We start from the raw sequence: 23,752 nt of genomic DNA, 5'->3' as shown, positions 1-23,752 counted from the left end.
TACAAAAAATTTACATCTGGTATTCAAATATTAGTGCGGGGGGGATATTTTAACCACATCAAGTATCACATCATTCCTCTAGTGTAGAATAAATATGACACTTTATGTATTAATGTTTGAAGACATTTTCAATATTTGAAATATATTTCTCAGGCACTTGTATAGAGTTTAAATCATGGGGGGGAATCACAGCTTCCCAGGGTCAGGAGATCTCTTCAGTTATTTACATTTCTTATTTTTATTTTATTTTTTGGTTCCTTTGGAAACACACATAGAATGTTCTTTTTCTTAGTGCTGCTTTTTTGGTAATTCTTTTGTTCTACATTTGGTGCCAAGGAGCACAGACCATGTTAAATCCAAACAGCAGCCTGCAATCTCCTTAACCATATGCTATTTTTACAGCAGGTGACCTGTGGAAATGCTTTTTGTCAACCAAATCCTCCTCGTCTTGGCTTGTCACTCTGCTTGTTCACACTAGGGCTAATCCTGGTGCTGTCACTCTGCAGCCACTGAAGCCACCATCTGCTCTTTGCCCTACTCCGGCCTTTGATCAAACAGCAAACAAATCCTTTAGGATAGGGAGGAATTTCCTGGGTGTTGACCATACGGCAACATATTTGGCCATTGTGTGGAGCCCTGTGTAGCACTGTAGTCGCTGGTAAGTAATGTGCCTTCCCATCATCTTCACTTGGAGTTGCGGAGATTTCTCAATGCAGAAGTCAATCAATCTCACCTACCTCACAAGTGGCAAAGGTATTTGCACACGGTTTTGAAATAAGGGTATCATGTGCCTCACAGTGGCAAAGGCTAACATCATGCAGAGAAAAGAGCACAATGACTTTCCTGCAGTCCCACCTGAAACTTATTTGCTGACAAGGAGTTCCAGTGACCCACAAAGATGTTGATTAAGAATTGTTTTCTTGGTTACACGTGAACAGACCTGAAACTCAAATGATAAGACCAAGTAGCTGCAAAAGAAAATCCAAAACGGTAAACGAGATCCTAATTTTTTGGCAAAGAAATTGCAGTGGCTGGAGCCACTACAGTACAAACCAGTAAACCTTGGCACATCTTGTTTTTGCTGGGAGGGCAACTGCTGAGCAAAGATGAGATACAATATATCACTTTTCCCTCTGTGTTCATGGCGTTGGAGCACTGAACAATAGAATTCTTGCTAAATCCTGCAAAACTGCATCTGACATTGCTTGAGGTAGGACAGAGGCCAACACAGTTGCTGAGTAAGCATGATTGGTGGACCTTAAAATATCTGTAGACTACAACAGAATTGCTGAGCTAACAAAGTGCTGAGACAGCATAATGAATAGAACATAGCAAAAATAACGCAATGACTTCGTGGCTAAGACAGTTGTAAACAAAAGAAAAGGGAAGAGCTGTCTCTCCACCAGTTTCAAAGAACGGCCTCCCCAGTCTCTTTGTGTTTGAACTGGAATGGATTCAGCAAAACAGCAGAAGGACAGTCTGGACAGCTGAGAATGTATGTGGCCAATGGGTCATGGCATTATAAGGAGATAAAAGACAACTCAGAAATTCATCAAAGTGGGGTCAACAGAAGAGAATCAGCATTGCAGGTGCCAGGGACTGAGAAGGGTGAGCATTTTCTCCAATAAGCTTGACATACTGGGTAGGATATGCCTGAATCTCCCCCATGGTTTTAGTGTGACTTCTAGTTGCCAATGGCAGTAGAGTGACTCATAACCAGAAAGCTATTCTGCAAATGAGTGTTTTACCAAGTTTATCATAAATATCCACTACATTTTTTATATAATTTTGTTACTTACTTTATAGGATTGCTACAAAGATAGATAGATAGATACAGACGTACGTACATACATACATATTAATTGCCATGTTCAATTTATTATTATCTCATTGTTCTGTTGCTGTAATTGTCTGTAGTAATTGGCTGGATTTGCTTGTTCTATTGGAGACTTGTAGTTATATTTGCTGTTGTTGTGCTTTCACTTAGTGGTATTTGTATAAGCTACCAGTCAACATAAGGTATTAAAATCATCACCTCCTGAACATTGCAGATCCCTGTGGTTGTGCTTCTCCCCACTAACTAATTTGTATTAGTTATCTAATATTTACAGTTAGGTCTCCAGAAAATTAAAAGAGAGTCGGATACTGATTTGTAATTATTCATATTGCTAACCTGTTAGCCTGGTTTCTGGTATATTTAGTCCAAGAGAACTAACAAAACTACTAAATTACCATGATAACTAGCATGTCTGGGAATGCTTTAAAGGATGACGTGTTTTGAAACCATTCCCAATAGGCTGTTTGGATGTCATCAACATATTTTGGTTGGAGGGGAGTTTATTTGTGTGGACACAGATTCCACTATGTCTGTTGGCTACAGGAATAAAACAAAAAACCTATTTCATCTAGTATAAAACTTACACACAATGTTATGTGTCTTTCTTGCTCATGTCCGTTAAACTTTTGAAACATAGTTCTGCAGCATATAGTGGGACTTCCTTTTTTCCTCTCTAGTATTACCAAAATAGTTTTGCAAAATGAAACTTTGTGAAAAGTTCCATTGAAAAACCAGGGCTGATAGTGTTTGATTTTGTATAAATATATGCTAAGAGTCTACAAAAATTAACAGAACATGATAACTTCTTGTAAGAGTATGGACCATCTTATAAAATAAATTAATTATAAATCCCATTCAGCATATACCAAGAACCGTAAACAGAGTATTTAATCTTTTTTCTTTATAATTAAATTATATTATAATTTAATATGAGATTTAATATTGTCCTTTGGGGAGAACACATGCTCAATTTTTTCACACCCTTTCTCTTTGGATTTTTTCATTTATTTCTCATTCTGTATTTTAATAAAAAGCAGAAAAAGTATGAAAAATATAATACATTGAGTTTTCCCTTCAAGCATAAGCACAACGTTTATTCTTGAATTAATGAAAAAAAACCAATGTCAGCATATTTAACTGAGTTTATATGAATTTGAGTCATTAAGCTTAAGTCTAGACTCAGAATGACTTTTTTTTCCCTGTCATCTGGTTTTAATTGGATCATAATTTTATGTCTTCACAGAATGACTCTCACATGTTACTAGCATTTTAGCAAAAATATCTGTAGAGAGAAAAATACATTATTTTTCCCTCTCACTTCATGTGTAATTTTCACAAATTCTTAAAGATCTATTTAGTGTTTTAAGGACTGTTCCTCTCCTGTTTCTCAGATTAATTTTGAAAATGAGGGGAGGAAGTTCCCCCGTCTCTTTTACAAAGTTAATTTTTTCCTTGTGGGATAAATCAACAAAATGGGATATGTAAAAAGAAAATCTTTAAGGGAAAGCCCCCTGGGCTCCCATGGATGCTCACTTCTATCAAAAAAAGTTTGAAAATGCATTGGGGGTCAAATATGTTAGTCATGGAAAATCAGTGCCTAAATCCAAGTATACCAGACTGAAAGCTCAGAAAGCTGCAACATTTCCTCCCTCTCAAGAGGCATCGTTTCAGTTTCCAGCCATGTTAACAGCAGCTGTTCCTGCTGTGCCTGAGCTGTCCTTGCTCCCCTTAAGGAGTGCAGTATTAATGTCCCGGCTTAGTCTGTGCTCAGATATCTATATTCGTATTGGCAGCTACTCCTCGTTTCTTCGTCTCCATCACAACACTCAATATATAGCCAAGACACTCTGATTTTAAGGGGCCTATTATAATGGAATATGCAAAACAGGGAAAAGTATGGTACTGAGTACTGCAACTGAAAGTATTAATAATCCCTGGCAGAAAAACAGACATATATCATGATATATCTAAATAACAGTAAAGAAAAATTATACATCTAGCTAAATTAGGAGTTTAGGATGGATTTTTGTAGCTTCTTTTCCCCCCTAAAATGAAGTGAGATCAGAAGACATTTTCAATGTGGTATCTGCAAGCATTAGCAATTGTTACTTCATTGCCACATAGTGAAAATTAGGATTCCAAATAATAACAACAACAAAAAGATCTCCTGAGTGTGAGTCTGAGCTGATGTTTCAAGAATAGAAATTAACAAAACCAGACAATATGGAAATTATACTGTCAAGATTTTGCTCCTTGTTTAGCCAAAATTAAGGTGGACTTTTCACTGTACTCAAATAAAAAACAGTCTGTGCTCTGAGAGAATAAATCTTGTAATCTGTAATTTTTCCTCAAAAATGAATTGCTTAAATAAACAGGAAAATAATGTCAAAATGTGACTGGAGAGTTTACTCTGTATCTGTTCTTTCATTCTTTTCCATTTATTTGACAATCTCTACTAAAGATACCTGTGCTTTTCATTATCTTTCTAAAGACTCAGTGAAAACCTGTGTCACTGACAACTGCTGCTGGACCTGACGTTTTATTTTCTCAGCTCTCTTCAAACTGGTGCATAAATCTTGAGACAAGAGCTTGTTCATGAGGCAAGCTTTTGCTAGTAACCTTATGCAAAATAGCCAGTGGTGTCATTTATTTGGCACAGGATTTATTCTTTTACCACTGCATGGTTAAAATTTACAGTGATGTTTACTGGGGTTCTATGTGTATCTTAACAGGAGGCTGGACGCCTCACCGGATTCCTTTCTGCTGTATTCAAAATCACCATAGGTGTTATTTATACCACTTCTGTTCTTAGTGCCTTTGCCAAAAAAGAAAAGTCAGTCCAACCCAGTTGTCATCTAAAAATAAACACCAATGAGATCTTCTTCCTGTGGGCTGTAAGGTCATTCTGTAACTCAGCATGATTCATTGATCTCTTCTACCCCCTGTGCCTTTCCAGATTTATTGGAAATCTGTTCAAAGGAGAATATATCTTACTGCTCACTACTCTAGGAACTGCTGCTAAACGCTGAGTAAAAGATTCTCTTCTGTTCTCTTTATTCCTTATCCTTAGAGACAGAACTGAGGAAAATCTTCTTCTCAGACATCAGCTGAAAACAGATGAGCCAAACAGGTTGAGTGCCTTCTGCTGCTCTTCCTTTGGACAAGTTCATTAAGTTCAGGAAATGCCTTGGGACCAATTCACGTCAGCGTGGGTCTGTATTGCTTGTCATTAGCGTGAAGGGCCTCAAAGTAATTTAAGTCAATGATCTGATTACTAATAAAGAACAACAGTGGGCATAGGTCAGAAATGTCTGCTTTGTATTTATCTTCCTTTTAATATTTCACAGTATTTAACAGTACTGTGAAGAGAGAAATCACATTGCAATTTGCAAGAGAGGTATCTGTCTACCTATTTACTTCCTGTCAAACTAATCGTATTGTGGCACAGGGTAGTTCAAGCACTCACGTAAACATATGTAACTTATTAGAAAAGGTGGAGTTTCATCCAAATTCACTCAGTTTATGTCCCCTCTTCACAGTAAATCCTGAAATAAAAGGAAAACATGAACACATGTGCTGGGAATTTTACTGGAAGCTCAGAGGCTGGAATATAATCACCGAGGTTTGATTAATTTTTTGTTCTTTTCCTTTTTTCTTTCTTTAAAACAAAGGTTTCTAGCAAGACTATGTGCACTCAAGCCAGCAGTATCTGTTGGATTAGTACAGCAGTTTATGAGCAGTAGGATCCTGGAGTCTGCGAAGCTCTCCCAAAACAAAGGGCTCATCTTTGGGGTGGCCCTGGAAAGTAGTGTGCAAAAAGGGAGAGAGGCTCAGTACATCAAGGAAAAGAAAGACGAAGCACTTGAACTCCTTTGATTCCTGCTACAGAGGCACATCTGACAAAACAAATTTGTGTCAGGCTTTTTGCAAAATATTGTCTTCTGTTTTCCCCTACTGCTGGGCCAGGCAGCTGCATGCCCCTTCCCCATCCTCGTTCCTCTCTTTTGTCTCTTCTCTCTCTTCTCTGTTCTTCTTGATCTTGAACATTCACCTGCTTTTGGCCTGATGTTTTTGCTTCCAAGCATATAATGGTGGACTAGAAAAGCCATGCTCCAAATCCTAATAGTTTTATACTCTTTTACTCACAGAATAAATTTAAGAGGATAGTCTCTTTAAACCATCATCCCATATATACAATATTAACAGTAGGTTTTTTTTCTGTACCTCATCTTTCTTCTTTATCCCAAAGGTGAAGTGGTATTGAAGAGGCAACAGAGATTAGAAAAGGAATATTTCTCTTTGACTAGACATTCAAACACCTCTATGTCCATCAAACCCTCTCGCATCTCCAGCTGCCTGGCTTCTCTGACCTCCACCCAATAGATTCCTTTGCTTTCTCCCCTCAAACAAACATTTGGCTCATACTGTGAACCTTAACTAAATAAACACAGTTGTATTTGTAAGGAGTTTTTAAGTCCACAGGGGAAAGGTGTTACTTCAGCCCAGGAGAATGGCATATAAGAAACTTAGCTGTTGTACTTGAACACTGCAACTATGCAGGAGTTCTCCTTGAATTTATCTTAAAAAGTCTTAAGATCTTTTGCCTGCTTAAGATCTGTTGCATACTTCATTTTGTAGTCAGGGTGTAAATTACTTAACTTATTCATCAGTGATTAGTGTATTAACTGGGTAGGTGGTAAATTGCTCAAGTACTAACTTTCTTCCACTCCATGGAAACCAAATGCAGTGCTACTTTCAATGAGGCATGATCTGAACTTCGATAGCTACACAGGTGGTGGCTGCCCTATTTCTGCTACGTTACAAGCAGAGTGACAGACTTTCTTGCCTGATATGTTACCCATGCATGAGAAGCACATAAACTGTGCTTTTTTACAACTTTTTTTCTTTCTTAAATTAGGTAAACATTGTCATAAACCCATCCCAAAATATTCTCAATTGCAACAAACAGCCAGGGTCCCTTCTCAGCATACAGTAATTTCAGCGTAATTTTATAGTCCAGTCCATGAAATAATCAGAGCTCTGCCCTTGAAATTCAATTTGACTAATTAACCCAAATTCTCAAGACTTCCATGAACTCTGTGAGCATCTATGTCTTCCAACACTGCAGTTCCTGCTTTGTGATGTTGGCCAGAAATTGCCCATTTGTTTTGCTAAATAGGTGTTATTTTTTGGTTTAGTAGCTTTCTGAGGAAATCTAAGATGTCTCCACATATTTTGCAGATAAATGTTTAACATTACCTGAAGGGGTATAAAAGCTGTATTTCCTAACACTATTCCTAGAGAAATATGGTGAGACTGATCCCTCATGATTACGGGTAGTGATGGTAGACGGGGAAAACAAACGTGCAGACAAAACAATATTAAGAAAGCACCAGGATATCACAGCACTGAACTCTGTAATGTTTAGACACCTTTGCAAACAGCAATTTGAGAAAGGAAAGAACCTTACAAGATGATTCATAATAACTAGCATGCTGAGCCAAGAGCTATAATGCTAAAACACAGAAAAACAGCTAATCTAAACTAGCAGAGAAAAGAAACTTCCCTCAAGTTGTGTTTAAATCTCATAGATAAATTAAACTTATGTTCCATTTATTTTTTTCCAAGATGTGTCTGGGTTTAGGACCTTCAAGCAAGAGGTGGAACCCATAACTTCCCAACACCATCTATGAAATGAGGTTTTTAACCATGGAGTCGGTGAGCCTTCTCTCCTTCTCTCTCCCTGTCACTCTCCCCTCTTTTCTTTTTCTTCTTGCTGTGGTACAAGATCTATTTTAGTATGTTTCCCCATAGTGAAATTGCTTTAAAAGTAGTTCAAATAGTTGTTAAAACAGGATTTACTGTAGACTTTGACTGTCCCAGGCCACACAGAGCCAATTGCTTCCTAGTTAGGGCAAATCATAGGAAAAAAGGCTTCAAGTTATTTCAGACAGAGTGCAACTGAAGCCCAGTTCCTCTGGGTCTGAAATTTATGCTCGAACCACTGACCCCTCTGTATGAAAGGAATGCATTGAAACACATTGTCTTACAAAAATGGCAAGTGTGACTGAAATTTCCGTAAGTGTCCTCACAGTGTGCCTGCTGGATAGAGTTCTTTCAAGTTTCCTGATAATGTTGCATCTAAATTATAGGTCCAAGCCAGCCCAAAGCTATACAAACTTGTCTAGCGTTGTTAAAACTGGGGAATTCTGGGACAGACATAAAGCAAGACTTTAGGTATGTGGTGAACCCTTGTGCTGAAAACCAAGTCACTTCCATAGTTCAAGTACTTCCAGAATAGTAAGTCATTTGAGTTGAGCTTTAAGGATGGTAAAGCTGACTTACAGTGATCAACTTCCACCCAACTCCCACCTGGGGAACAGCAGTGATTTCTGAAGTTATACATCAATTCACAACTGCAGGAAGAAAATAACCCAAAAGTACTGTCTTTCCCATACATGCATTATTTTAGCTCTGCTTCTTCTATGCAAATAAAAACCAAAGCCACATTTCTCAGCATTATATCCTGGTGTATAATATCCTTCCCTTTCAAAATCATGTGTGAAAGAAAAAGGCCACTTGCAGAACGTGCTGAGAATCTGTATCAATTTTGCAGTTAATGCTTTTATCCAGACATGACTGAACTTCATGCCCTCCCCAAGCTCTTCCCATCTGCTCAGTAAAACATAGGGTAAGAAAACATGTCACTGTAGTAAATTGATCTTGAACTTTCCTGCCTCACATTCATGTCTTCCAAAAAATCCTTAAAGCTGTAACTAGAACGCTGATGTACTCAGCTAAGAAATAACATTGAGTTAGGCAGCCATAATCTGCCGTTTTCTTTCTAGTGTGAAACTGGAGTAATTTTGCTGAAGGTAAAGGTATAAGTCCTGATTTATTTGGCCAAGAGCATTTCTAATTTATGGCCTTAGTATATTGGCTCAGGCTCTCTTTGGACTTAAGTGAATAAGTAACCTATAATATTCTCCAAACGAACGCAATTGGGGCAATTTAAGTGCTGCACTTCACCTCTGAATATACAAGTTTATTGTGCATGAGGGATCTTTTATGTTATTAAGATTGCTGAAAATATAAAAGGAACTAAATATACCTACACTAAAATTACCTCCAGAAGCACATTTAAATAAGACTTACACAACACAGTTAGAGGGAAAGGCAAATACAGACAATGTCTGCTCTGATTTACTGTAAATCTCTCCCTGGGTGATTTTGATGACTCAAGAGCAGAGAAGCTTAGAAAAATATATATGACAGAGTCAGATGCTGTTAACTATAAATACAAACAATAAATATCGTATCCCCCACTATGAAAGAAATAATAGTGCCTTGAGCACTGAAAGAATAACAACAGCACCATAGGAATATTATATGTCATTAGCACTTACAATTAACAATCAAAAGGAAAAAAAAAATGCCCTAAGTCCCTTTTTTTAATAGACTTTATATTTATGAACAACAAAATTAACAGGCATAGCCTAATTCAAATACTACTGTAAATATTATTTATTTATCAGGAAAGTAACTGAAATATTTTAACACAACAAAAATTTCAACAATGCCATCTATTACTCTAAAAAAGCAGTAAGTCTTTAGCTCCTGTAATTGTCTCAGTGTAATACAATAGATCTATGCGTATTTGAAAAAAAAGAACCAGGCAAACAGTCCTATTTCTGTATTCTGCTCTCACTTCATATTTAAGCCAGCCCATTTCCAGATCCAGATCTAGATCTTAAAGCCCAATTATGTGATAAATATTAACACTGGCCCAAACTCTGACAAAATTTAACAGCTATTGAACCTGTCTGATCCAAATACATTTGATAAAAATTTTCACCAATCATTCTAAAAAAAGTTTATTCTATTTTTAAACTATTTGGACTTTTTATTCAAGTTCTTTTGGGCTTCCTTTACCTATTCTGGATAAGCTGAAGCTTTCAGTAGGATCAAAAAGACTTTTTCCATAGATGAAGTTAGTGTCCTTTAAATACCACAAAAACAACATTTAGGTAAAAATACAGTTTAAAATGTATTGAAGTGTTCTTCACCTAATATCTGAGAGTTAATACTTTTAAAGAAAAAAGTGAGTTGTGTTCACATAGGCAGTGAGTTAGGCTGAGGTTCAGAAGACCTTTGCTTTGCCTTTCCTTTTCCTTGCCTTGGTACCACTCGTCTGGTGATGATGTTGGGAACATTACTTGGGCCATACACTCAGTAGAAAATTAAAACTGCCCAGGATCATTTTCTGCCAAGGTAGCCAAGTATAATAAACCATATCTTTAGCATTTGATTCTTTTAAATGTCAAAACATGCAAGATCTCCTGACTAATGGATCAAAGCCTGTGGTGACTCCTGAACTGCGAATGAGATAGTTTTGATAAACCTGCCTATCCTTTGCTGTAGAAGATTAAGGTTTAGTATTATCCTGGAGCCTTATTTAGTTTTTCTGTACAGATGTAGCTTTTACCTCTTTCTTCTACAGTTTCCCCATCTGTAAGGAGGGGAACACAATGCCTGCTTCCCCTATGCCACAGATCACAATCTCTAAAGGAAAGTGTTTGCTGCCTTCCTTAATAAAGAAATTGAACTGTTAGAAGGTATAACACAGTATTCCTCCCCTTGTAATCGTTGCAACTCTTCCAAACTGACATCAACAGCAACCCATTTACTTACTCTAAAGTGAAAATATGCTGCTGGAACAGTAGCACTGACTTTCTATAATGTCTACTAAATGTGTATTCCAGATTTTGTTCGAGATATAATCCTGAGAAATATAAAGTCTGAGTACCATATCTTTCCCATAGTTTTAACTATTATTTTCATTATTAAAATTGAAATTACTACATATTTAATGTTACCTAATATACCAACTGTACAAGCTGCAATTCAGCAATATGTTCTGCCACTGGCTTGTGAGGTGTTCTGTTTAAGTTACAAAAACTTAATGGAAGTTGTAGAAGGCAACCATTTTGTAATCAGTGTCGTGGTGGTGCAGGCCTAGACTTTACTTTTAAAGCTTCAATATGTAATCTCTATTATCTAATAGCTATTAGCATTGTGTCTTGCTCTTTTGTTTGCCTTATGATGAGTGGTATTTCAGTATATGTTTGTGTTCTAGTGAATTGGAAAACATATTTTTCATTGGAAAATAGAAAATATTACTATGCAGAATAATGCCTAATGAGGCATTTTTCTCAAATTTTAGGATTCAAAGTTGAGAACTAATGAGTGCCTTGAGTTGAGCAAATAGTAGGAGATTATGTGGCAGTTGAAAACTGCTTTGATTTGCTATTTGTTAATTTCCTGTTGTTCAAATAATTTTCTTTAATAAAGAAAGTATAACTTTTCTTTTTTTATATTTAGCATTCCTTTCCACCCAGAACCTTTGATTTGTAATTAAAAAACCAGACAAACAAAAAACCTCTGTATCTGTTTATTTTCCCAGAGTGTTTATAGTGTAAAGTCCTGATCTTACACGGTCTTACATGTGTGAATAATTTTAAGTGGATAAGCAGAATTAAAATGTTTGCAGAAGTATTTATAGGAATAAGGCTTAAATCCAGTTGATAGTCACTGCTTGTGGGAAAAGTGCTCATTTTTGACAGTGCACTTGCCTTTGTTTCTTCAGTTTTCTCAGCTCATGAGAAACCTTTCTCAAGTCTGAGCATGTCTTCAGTGTTCGTAGATAGAAAGGGAAAGTTTAGATACTTAGAAAAGACAAGAGACATGGTTTGTACCATCAAGGACATTTGCTACCTTTATTAATAGAAAAAGGTAAAGCTATTAGGTAAACCAGCTTTTCCTTCCATACCTGCAAAGACAAGGCAAAGAACGGGACTTAATGGTTAGATGCCAAGGAATAAAACTCCATGTTCTTCATGGAAAAAAAAATTTCTTAAGATAAGTATTTAAGATAAAGATTTTGCTCACCTAATCTTCTATGAAAATCACCATTAGAGAGAGACTTGAGTCTGAGATGTATATAGTGGAAGAAGGCAGAGATTTTTGACCACAGTGGACTTTAATTTAATCAAGGAAACTCCTTGCTCTTTCCCTTTCCTGGTAGTACAGTCTGCAGGAGACAGGGGAAAAGCAATAGCTCTGAGAGAAGACACTCTGGGAGTGAAGTCCCTGAGTGTGACTGTAACTTGCCCTGTCTTCTTCTTAAGGGGGAGAAGAGCAGAAGGAAGAGCATGGAGAATAGTGTGGGAATATGGAGTAAGTGATAACAAATTGCCTGCCTGCAGAGCTGATAGACACCCATGAAGCCTTTTGTGTCTTTTAATTCCCTAGGTACCAGATGCATGTGGTGATGTGCTAATCTTGAGCATCTCTGGATCTTTCTTACCCCACAAGCAGCTGGGAGGCAGACATCTGCCCTGTGAACTTATTGTGTGAGATGATTCTCTCACCTCCCTCCTCCACCCCTCCTGATCAGTGCTCTCTTTGATGGATGAAGCTGTGTGTGTGTATATTCAGGGATGCCTGCAGAGTTTCCCTTTTCCAGGAAAGCCAGGGCTGTTTGAGGAGTCTGGTTCATGGGCAGTTTCTCAGATATTCCCACAGAAGGAAGCGAACTTATAATGAATGTCCTGATTAATAGCATAGTTTTGGCAAGGATGTCCATGAGAAAAATGGTACCAAAAGTTAAGTTACCCTGAAATGTGCCAGGAAACAGCAATTCAGGGTGAAACAGGACATATTTTTAATTGGAGACACTGCCAGGTTATTTTTGACACCACTCTCTTCAGTCAGCTTATTCAGAGACATCCAGAGGCCACATGTGGCTCCCAAAAAACCTGCCAAGAAAGAAAAGGCTGGCAATCTTACCCATCTTTCCTGGTATTTCAATTTCCATCTTGCTTGAATTGGAAACACCCCTGAACACCAGGTAGGTGTGGGCAAGGCTAACTAGAGTCTAAGGGGCAGCATCAGCAACCTGGGACAAGCTGGATGATTCTGCACTGGATTTGGCTGGGATGGAGGCTTACTTTTATCACAGCAGCCTGCCTGGGGCTGTGCTTTAGATCTTTGATTAACACAGCACAGATAATACATCGATGTTTTGGCTGCTGAACAATATATGCACAGTATCAAGGCTTTCTCTTTAACTCACTCTGCCCTCTGTAGTGAGTAAGTGACTGTTGCTTGTAGATTGGCTGGACATTGGTCTGCTTGTGGGAGTGATGAAAGATTACCTCTGCATTTCTTGTGGTTTTTTTTTCCCCTCCCTCTTTCCTTACTTTAATTAATTGCCCCACAAGTTTTCTCTTTTGCTACTATTTTCTTCCTGTCTTTCTGGGGAAGGGAAGGTAGGTTGAGCAAGCAACTGTATTGGTGCCTAGATACTTGCCAGGATCAAATCACCATAGGTCCTATGACATTTGCTCACAGTCACAGTCTTTCTGGCCTAGAGTGACATATATTTGGTTTGTTTGCACTGTGTCATAACTCCAACCTTGTATGACATGCCAAAAGTCTGACTCAGAGATGAGAAGAGAGAAAGAAAATTATTCCTCCAAGATTAGTGGGAGAATGTGGCTAGGCAAAGTCTCAAGAATGTTTTTTTCAGATAAACATTTATTTGGCTTTTCTCCATCTTGGTGTTTGTATGTCCTTACACACTTGACTGTGAGAACCATTTCTGGACTCTGAAGGTCAGTGAGGGATTTGTAGTCTTATATGATATCTGCTTGTCAGGCAAAGGAAGATTGCTTGGTACTTCTGCAGCATTTCATTGGAATAATTTGGATTAGTGAATTGGATTGCCTTTCTCAGACACTGCATGCAGTTTTTACTCTCTGGTTCATTCCACTTGTTTGTACTCGTCCACCGTTACTGTGTGCTTCTCAGTACAGCACCTGCTAGGCTACTAAAAGCCTGGAGTCAGCAGCTGTCAGTTTACACTGTTAAGTTTTCCTTTTACTCCTTCTGACTGGTGCTGTGGAAGCAAACACTGCAGCCTCACTCTCCTTACTTGCCAGGCAGCTGTAGCTCTTCTCAGGTTCCAGAGGGTGAATCCAATAGTAATTTTTTATCAGTCCTCAGCTATCTGATCTTCCTGTTACACATACTAGTAGAATATGGCTCAGAGATGGTAGTCCCTACAACACCATCACACTGTTGGTCTAGTACCAAGGAAATGTGGCTGTGATCATACTAACACAGCTGAACATTGCTTAAGCCCAGCAACACTCATCAGAGAGAGCAAGCTTGAGCTTCTTTTTCTTTTTTTTTTTTAAATGTGTTAATCTCCAATAAATTGTTTCCACAGAAATTCCTTTCCACTATCTTGGAAAGAATATAATCCAACCAAAAAAAAAAAATCACATAACTATCATAGCATTTTATAACTTACATTTTACTGTATATCACTGGAGCTGCTGACTGGCAACAGTCTAATGACACAGAACCAAATCAAAAGCAAACAGCTTACAGTGCAGCTTTTCACCTTGTTATGAGGTATAGCACTGCCAATGTATGGCAAGGATGGGTCCCAAGAAGTGGAGGTGAGAGAGGCAATTACACTCAACTTGCTCCCACCCGAAGCCTGCAGATTTCTGTGGCATATGGGGCTATGGCTCTGAGCTGAAGTCAGAAACACTCCTGATGCAGAAGATGTGAACACAATTAAATGTATGTTGAAATGTAGTGAAATACCATTTATACAAATTACTGTTGTAAATGGAAAAGTAGGCAGTGATGCTTTTTCCTGATCTCTTTTTTAATTCTTAATAATTTACTCTCTTCTTTTAAGGAAATTCTTTTTCACTCCAAGTGTTAAATCAATGTCACAGGTGCATAGTTCTTTGTTCTCCCTGTAAGAGTGCATATTGCTTTACAAGGAGATGCTATATTTTAATAAAAAGGTATTTTGCACTGAATTTCAAAATAATTGAAATGGACATACTGTTACATGCTTTCAAGTGTAATAAAATAGATTCATTATAGTACGAGAAGGATTTTGAGTTTGAAAATATGTTTTCTTCAGAATATTTAATAGAAAACAACATATCATTCCACTATATAAATTGATAGAAACGGGATGCAATCACTGTGAGAATGTGCACCCATTAACAGGACCAGAAAAGGAAGGATTGTGAAGAATATGTTTGTGATTTTCACATCTCACAAATAAATTCTATCAACCAGAAATGAAAGTCATTTATACCCTTAAAAAGAAAAAGAAAAAAAGAACACAGGTTTATGTGAATTGTGTAGTAGGTCCTTGCATTCAAGGACTTCTTTGCCTAGCAATACCTCATAAAGTAATTGGAGTAATAAATACTCCAGTTGCTTATAAGTAAATATGATCCAAAGAAATGCTAGAGATTAAGATGTGGTAAAAGTGAGTGAACTGGGATAGACATTGAATAAAGGGATTGGTATTTTTATCACAAAAAAACACAGAGGGAGCTTGAGGAAGGCTGAGATCTGTTCCCGATTTGTCTGCAGAGGGTCTGTGTATTCTTGATCAAATCCTATAGAGACACTTCTAAGTGAAAATGTGCACTTATTTAGCCGTCACTTTGACACATCTAAAAGGTCATGTGGGATCATGTAACTCAAGCCAGTCAAACTTAGACAATCATATGTTTTCAAAGGTCGGCTTTAGTGTGGTTACAGAGAGAGGATGCAAAGCCCATGCTTACTAGATTATTTGTAAATCACTTTAAATCACTTTACTGACAGCTACCAATAAGTTCTTGAACTACTTTAATTTTGTATAGTCTTCTATTATCCAAAGTAGTTTATGAAAGATTCTATGTCCTCTCCAGTCATGATATAAAAATGAAACTGTGGAAGTCATTGACAATAGATTTTGTGGATGCCAGACATTTTCATGAATTCAGACAGCAATTAAATGCATTCATAGAAGACAAATCCATCAGGAGGTATCAAGGAGAAAGATTATAGCCTCGGTTCAGAATTCCCTGCACACTGCTACAACCTGTGTTTGCGTTAATAAGAATTATTACATGCTTCTATTCTTCCTCAGCTAGCCACTGTTAGGGAAAGGGTAGATGGACTGTGGCTTCAGTCTAATATAACCATTTTGATTATTTTAAGTACTGAATGACTTCCCATCATACCAAAATAATTAACTACATATATTCTTTGAATACAAGTGAGAAAGGAATCAGATTAAGAATACAGTAACTAAGTCAGTGGTGTTCTCAAACTTGTTTCTGTTTTCACCCAAACATGCTACAGTAAAGACTGTGACTTGCTACTTCCAACTGGTATGTCTTTCAAAGAAACCATGATAAGCTACTGGTCATATCAGTCTCATCATATAGCATGCAGTGCAAGAAATGGACAAAATCTCCCATAAAAAATACAGCCATCGTAGACTGCTGATTCCTTTTTATTCTGAAAGAAGATATGAAAATTATTGTTCTGATTGCTTACTCTTTTCTAGAAACAACTGTAACAACCAACTTCAGTAGCATATTGTGCCAAATTGTAATTATCATGGGTGTGGTATAAAACCTAAGACGTATAGACAGAGAAATAGATTTCCCATTTTAGAAAGACCTAGGTATATAGCTTGCTGCAATTTCAAATGGCAAATTGATCTGGGGGCTTTTCATGTTATACTAAAAATCCTCTCTCTGCACAATTTTCCCTTCCCTCAAGGTAGTTTCCCCCCTTCTATTTCAACCCCCAAACTTCTATGACTCACTTAATGTTTACTCAAATATTCCACCCTTACAACCAGCATAGCAAAGACTGAGGAAGTGGCCGTCCATAGCTTTATCCAATACCAAAAGTTATTTCAATGAAAATAGAGTACAAAATTCATTCCCACACTTCACAACTAGGTCTTTCAGAGATTGCAGCTTTTGAACAAAAGTATTATAAAACACAGAAGGAACTCCTTGAGTTTTGATATTTGAGGAAATTGTCTCTCAAATAAGAGAAATTCTCATCTGAACCAAAGGATTGAAATTGTCCTTTACATTTCTCTGTAAGTTTATAACTGTTTATGACATTCTGTTTAAATAACACATAGAAGTCAAATGCATAGAAAATTCACTGCAAGTTGCTGAATCCCATAGCATGGCAGAGGTGAGTGCTGTGGTCCTAGGTCCACTCAGCAGTCAGACTGAGCTAAGTACCTATCCTAGATGGGCATAAACTTGCATACATACACTTCCACAATACAGATATACATACTTACATAACTGGCCACAAAAATTAGCACAGACAGAAAAATTCACAGAGATATAGGTAGCACAAGCAGCTTTGCTGTTTCCATCTCTGACAGCTCAGGATGGTCTTTTAGTGGGCAATGTATGGATCCCCTCAGGAGCTGGCTTTAGATTCAGAACCTACACAGTAGCTGACCACAGTAGCCAGCCCCTGGATCCTCTGGTTTTCCACCTCATGCACAAAAACACAAGATGCAAATGAGTCTGACCCCTGCACCTCACAGTCTCCCCAGCTGCTGGCTTTGATCACCTGTATCCTCAGACCACTCTTATCTCTACAGTTGCTCCAATACTTGGCTCCTAAGCCTCTGCCATGCTCACCAGCTAGTCCAGCTGGACATTAGCCAGTAAGCACCTGCCAACATGCACCATTCCAGCCTCTCTAGTTGCTGGCACACAAGAAATATGGTACCTATGATCTGTGCTTCACAGTTCTCTCTGCTGACATTCAGGTCTCCATGCACACACATGCATGCTGAAAATAAGAGCCTTGCTCAGAAAAATAGTTGGAAATAGATTTTGATGAGAGTACAGGACAACCTCAGGAGATCAGATGTGGTGCATGGCCAAACATGTTGACCTGATGAGAGGTACTTGGCCCCTTTTATCTCTTTATCTCTCTGTTTTCCCATTATTACTTCATAAGTCATCCAGATCCCTTCCTTACCCTGTCTTTGGTTTCTCTTCTTATTTTCTCATAAAAGATTTGTACAATACCAAAATACTCTCCCCTTCACCCCACACTGAACTGCCTGCCTTTATAGGGTGCCTATAAAGCACCCTCAGTCTGTAAGGAGGCCTGGAGACTCTCACCTGTTGACTGATGGTGATGAGTCTTAGCCACAGCCCAAGGGCCTGACACACTCCTGAAATACCCTGGGAGGGGCTAAATTGGAGGAACTCATCCTCCTGCTTGCTGTTGAGCCTCTAGGTTTCTTCAAGTGTGTGGAGATGACCCTTTAATCACAAAACCTGTCACGGTAAAAATCCATCTGAAATTGCTTTTGTCTGTTTGTTTTACAGTTATGTCATGACAATATCATGTTGCAGGTGTGATTGTGTAGGAACAAAAGCACATTTGCAAACCCTGTTGGATCATATTTCAATCAGCTATTGCTTTTTGGGTAATCTTTATTTAGAAAGGACCCAGAAGTAAAATTTGTCCGTTTACCTATTTATGGCATGTCCCTTGTACCTAAATTTTATAATACTGTTCTAAATTAGGTGGGAATCTTTGCTATGTGGAACGAAGTCAGACTCTTTGAGAGTCTTAAAACAGAGATCACCTCTTCTGACCAATTAAGTTGCTTAGTCTTCTTTAGGTCTAACTTTTAGATGAAAGTGAAGGAAGAACGGAGAATGTAGTCACCTAGGGCACATTATTAGTAAGACTACCTATTCTTACATAAAGGAAGTTGAAGAGAAATGGAAACAATTTATAGCATCTTAAGGCAGCAATCTAAACCAGGTCAGACTAATTACAGACTGAAATGGCCAATATCTCTCCACTGATAAAGGTAATCCAGGGTGATAAACTCAGATGTAAACACTGTAGGCATCAACATTTAATCTGATGAATCTCAGTTTAAACTCATTAGTTAGATGTGTAATAGAAGAGAACTGGATGCTGCTATAAAAAAAGTTTAAAGTCACCTGCCTTTCAGCATGTGTAATAGATATACATATATATTAACATGAGAACTAATGAACTAGAAACTTTAATTTCTGTGCTAATACATTGTCTAAATAAGGTCAAATGCATCTCTTTCAATATTTTCTGTGTTACATTAAAGGACCAATAATATCAACAGGTGTTCAATGCAAATATTTTTTCATTACTTTTAGAACAACATGAGCTTAAGCCAGAAAACTCCAGTCCTGAATTTTCAAGGCGGAGAAGATGATTGAGGATTTTGAAAGTTTCTAATTTTTTTTGTCCAGATTTTAGAGGATTTATTAATTAGAATCTACGAGGACAAGATCAGAAAAAAACCAAACCAAACAAAATAAAAAAAAGTTATGTTATAGGTAAAGAATCTAGGGTTTTGTTTGTTTGCTTGTTTCTGTTTGTTTTGTTTTGTTTCATTTTTCCAGGAACAACATTCATAACCACTAGACTACTAATTCTTGTCTTGTTTCTGTCACAGGACAAGTCAGGACAACTCAGTCACATTTGCCCAATAAAGCCAAATCTTGGAGGAGGTAGGCTAAAGGCTTAAGCAATAATAATACTTAAGCAGTTATGAAAATTTTGACTTTCTGCTCATAAATTCATGCTCAGTGTTTCTTCAGGTGCCTCCTTGATTTGATATGGTCATTTAACTGCAGCTTACTTAAAGGCAGTTTCTTTTTGTATTACATTAGCAGTGATTCATACACTACTTTGTTTTTTCCTTTTTTTCTGTCCTTGGTATGCCTTACAAATTTTGCTCCGTATTACAGTTCTTGTCATAGTTTCTGTAAGACTGATTTGGCAGCTGCCAAGATGCAGTCAGAGGTGAGCTCCATGATAGGGAAGTACTTAAGCACAGGTGACAGGCTGCACGGCAGCAGCAGCGTGACATTTTATCTGGAGATACAGACAATGCGGGCAGTAGCACATTGCATTTGATACACACAGGAGACAGCTGTGGTAAGTGTGGCAGTGTACAAGTAAGTGCTTTGAAAGATTATGACAGGCAAAATCTGACTTTTATTAAGAAATGAGGGAGAAAAAAACCAAACAAATAGATTCTATACCTTGAGATCAATTTCATCCTACACTGAATAAGTTATATGTATACTGTACATGCACTACATTAAAAAATAGTTTCCACATCCCAGACTTTGAAAAACCTTGAGTCTCCCTGCCTAATGTGCATTAAATATGACCTTGTTCCATAAGTGGTTCCACCAGTTACACTGACATGAGTAAAAGCGGCAGTGGTAGGTTCCTGTTTGACAAACTCAAAACCAGGTATGAATCATTCATTTTGGTTTAAGTTTCTTTGAAGACATATTTAATTTCTGTGTTGCTCATAATTCTCAGCAGCAAAAAAAAAACAATAAATGGAATACTGAACTAAGTCGAGACTCTTCTGGAAAGTTAGAAGTCATGTATTGAAGAGCAAGTACTAATATCTCTCATTCATTCATCATTGCATTTTATTTTAAAAGACCTTGAAAGGAAGAAAATAAAGGGTAAAATAGTTCTTTGAGACCTACCACTGGCTAACCATCTTTTTACTTTTTTTGATCTTTTTACATATCAACCCTGATGATGTTGGTGCAGAAGAGCCAGAAGAGGAGGTGGCTTTCTGCAGCACCAGTATCCCCCACAGCTGGAGTTTAGACAAAAACATTTCTGTCATTCTGGAATGCATATGGAGAGGGAGCAAAGAGATATATATGCTACTTGACTTTTATTTCTCTTCACAGTAACCTGGATTCATGACATTTATTCTAAGCACAGCTGTTACTGTCTTTCAGCTGTAGAGAAAAAAAAAATGCAGAGGAAAAAAAGTCTTTTTAGCATATTTTCCTCCTATATCTGTGTTATATAAGATTTGTATTTGGTTATATACTGGGAAAGATCCTTCATAAGTATAAAACAATATAGGTTAAACTGAAATAAGTAGAAATATGTCGAATTAAAATTAAGTAGAATTATGCCACTAAAATATTTTACAATTTTTAAAACTTAGAGCTTGTGACATAGAAACTTTTTTTTTTTTTTTTTGGTACCAATTACCAATAAGTAAGAAGAAGTCTGACACAGGATAAGGAGATGACATTTATCTGCATAACTAGCCTTTATGCTATGTTTCTCGTTAAGAGCTTGCACTGAGGTTTCATTAGTTTCATCCCTGAAACTAGTAGGCAGTAAACTCCAATTCTTCATTTTCTTGCCCAGTCACACTTTCCTTCAGGAGAAGTACATATCCAGAGCCCTCCCGCCCTAGTCTGGAGCGTGGTACCTCCTGTGGTCTGTGTTTTACAGGTACAGAGCAATGATATACAGGATAGCCAATCATGTAAAAAAGGTGATAAAAAGAATTTGCCGAGGGAAGGAGATGAGAGATGAACAGCAACATTGTGGGTTCCCAGGAAACTACAGCCTGTAAATTCTTGCTGCCATGAATGGTAGACACATCATCAGGTCCAAAGTAAAGAAAAAAGGAGGTAATGAGACAACAGTTTTCTGTGGGATACAACCTTAGGTAGTTATTTTTGCCTATCTCCTCCGGCTCTCAAAAGATATTCCACTGAGTTAACTACCCCAGCAGAGAGAGTGAATTATAGAAATATGCTTTAGGCATGGGATGTGAAAGAGGCCGGTTTCTTTAACTGCTCCAGATGACTAATAGTCTCCCTATTCTCAGGAATTCTGCACTGTTAGTAACACCAGATTACTCTTTGGCAAGGAAAAGGTGTTTGTGTTTTATTACCTCAAGGTTACTTTTTTTCCTGCAATTTAATTGAATTAGGAAGAGAGAAAATGTTTGCTTGCAGGATCAATGGGAAAAGGAGAGAGTACAAGTGAAAATGGAAAGCAAGAAAATGAGAAGAGCTAAATTTAAAACTTTAGCAGGAAAAGCCCTCTGAAACCAGCACAGCTACAATAGTGAAAGCAGCTAAAGAATATTAAAAAAAAATGAACATTCTATTTAAGGAAAAAATGTGGACAGAAGGTAAAGTCATAAGTAATTCAACCCCTAAAACTTGTAGAAGACTGTTGAGAGGCACCAAGGAAAAAAAGGACAGAACCTTGGATACACTGAATTAAAAGAAATGTAAGTATCAATATACCAGGAAAAAAAATCTTACAGTATTTCTTTTGAAGTGGAAATGCCAGTCTTTTCAACAATAATGTAAAAAGAACAGTTTAGTAAATATTACTTTTCAGTCTTGTAATAATTACAAAATATTTTAAATTTCATCAGAAACTCAGGAAAATTTTTAATAGCCACTTATAAATTTAGATATTACAAATAAGTAGGATTAATAACTTAAATCTAAAATTATGAAAAGAGCTGAGCATGTGCTTTTTTGGGCCAATAATGTTGATTTTCAATAAGTCTTGGACATAAGTTCCAGAGAAGTGGAATTGGAATACAGGTAGTGTTTTATCGATATTTTAAAATCTCTAAACAGAATGACCATGATATATATATGTATATATATATATAAACAAAAAAATGTGAAAGTGATAATGTAGCATGAGGGACTTCATTAGCCCTCTTTAATTGTTTTTTAATGCCAATAAGCATGGGGTTGTAGAAAACAGATGGTATGAGCTAGATTTTTTAATTGTTATTATTAACCATAGCTTTTAATAATAAAAATTTTCCAGTGTACGTTAAATTTAAAGGCTTACGGCTATTTTTAGGAAAATAGAATAAAAAATATAGCAAAAAACGCAAAAAAACTCCCAAACCAAAACATGACATCTTACTTTGATCAGATTCCAGCTAACTCAGTGTTTAAGAGGGTGTTTTTTCTAATGATGTCCTACAGGCAATCAGCTCCTATCCCACATGCATTGGAATATTTTTATTAATGAATAGATATTTGGAGAAAGAAAAAAAATATGAGACATCAAAACCAAGCATAAGTAATCCAGCTCTTTTTATTTCTGACTATGATAATCATGAGATAATATACATGCTGCTCACATTCCTCTGTTTTGACTTCAGCTTCTCAAAAATGAAACAAATTGATAAAATTTTGATCTGAGTGTTACAGTGTATGCTAAAATATCTCATAAATTATTTTAGGAATAAAAGCTCAAGCTCACCGTACAGCTGGTTCCATGTTTCTACCTCCTAGTAGATTAAAACTCCCAATATAGAATAGGTATTAAAATATCAAGTTCATTTCACCATTACAAAAATGGTCTTTCTAGTTTAATAGATTTTCATAGATTTATGTCTGAATCTGTCAAAGTAAAGAGGGACATATATAACTTAAGATATATATAATTAAATCTTGACTAATGGTTAATAATTTGCTTTTTATGATGAAAAATAGAAATTGCAATAAATACTGTAACAATGTTGGAGAAGACAAAATGAAGGCCTAGGCTTTCATGGTTATTTAGTATTTTTACACTGCATTTTATTATTATTTGAATTCTAGGCATACTTACAATTCAAATGTGGGAATGGGACAACATTACTTCAGGAATTTCAAAAATATTCAGGATACCAAAAAAAATTACCTGATTGTAATTACTTAAAAATTTACTTGGCTAGTCTAAACCATTTTATGTAGGGTTCCTCCTCGATGAATTTGGATTAAGCACTTTTTTCTGAGACAGGTGAAGTCTTAAAGACAGATTGCCTAATCTACAAGTATATGTGAAAGATGTCTGTGGGTAGGTAAAAGACACATTAAAAGAAGCCAGGTGACCTAGCACAGGGAAAAAAAATATGACTGACAGAGAAGTATTTTAATTTTTTTATGTGCTCTGGAGAAGATGATGGTCTGACCTGATCAGTAGGGTGCAAATTGCAACCTTCATCTTTGCCACTGCTGTTGTGCTGTGTGCTGTATTTCAGTAATTGTTTCATTTAAAACTGTTACTTATACTAAGTAGAAGGTAGATCTTACACTTGATATCATGAATATCATGGTGAATATCTCACAACTTATAAAGAAAAATGCAGCAATTCTTTAGACACAAGTGCACAATCTCATTTTT

General features: G+C 36.9%; 1 long non-coding RNA gene across 1 annotated transcript; it reads left to right on the top strand.

Annotated features, from left to right (window-relative positions):
- The first annotated feature begins 603 nt into the window (after positions 1–603).
- LOC114062085 lies at positions 604–19,103 on the top strand. Its single transcript, XR_003572308.1, has 3 exons — positions 604–658; positions 5,377–5,459; positions 19,012–19,103. It is a non-coding gene; the product is annotated as an uncharacterized LOC114062085 (long non-coding RNA).
- Positions 19,104–23,752: the final 4,649 nt, after the last annotated feature.

The sequence above is a fragment of the Empidonax traillii genome, unplaced genomic scaffold (genome assembly GCF_003031625.1).
Source record: "Empidonax traillii isolate 1590-97213 ecotype Southwest subspecies unplaced genomic scaffold, ASM303162v1 scaffold382:size1915631, whole genome shotgun sequence".
Taxonomy (NCBI): domain Eukaryota; kingdom Metazoa; phylum Chordata; class Aves; order Passeriformes; family Tyrannidae; genus Empidonax; species Empidonax traillii.
The sequence above is the reverse complement of the archived record's forward strand: the minus strand, read 5'-3'. Positions and strand labels throughout refer to the sequence as shown.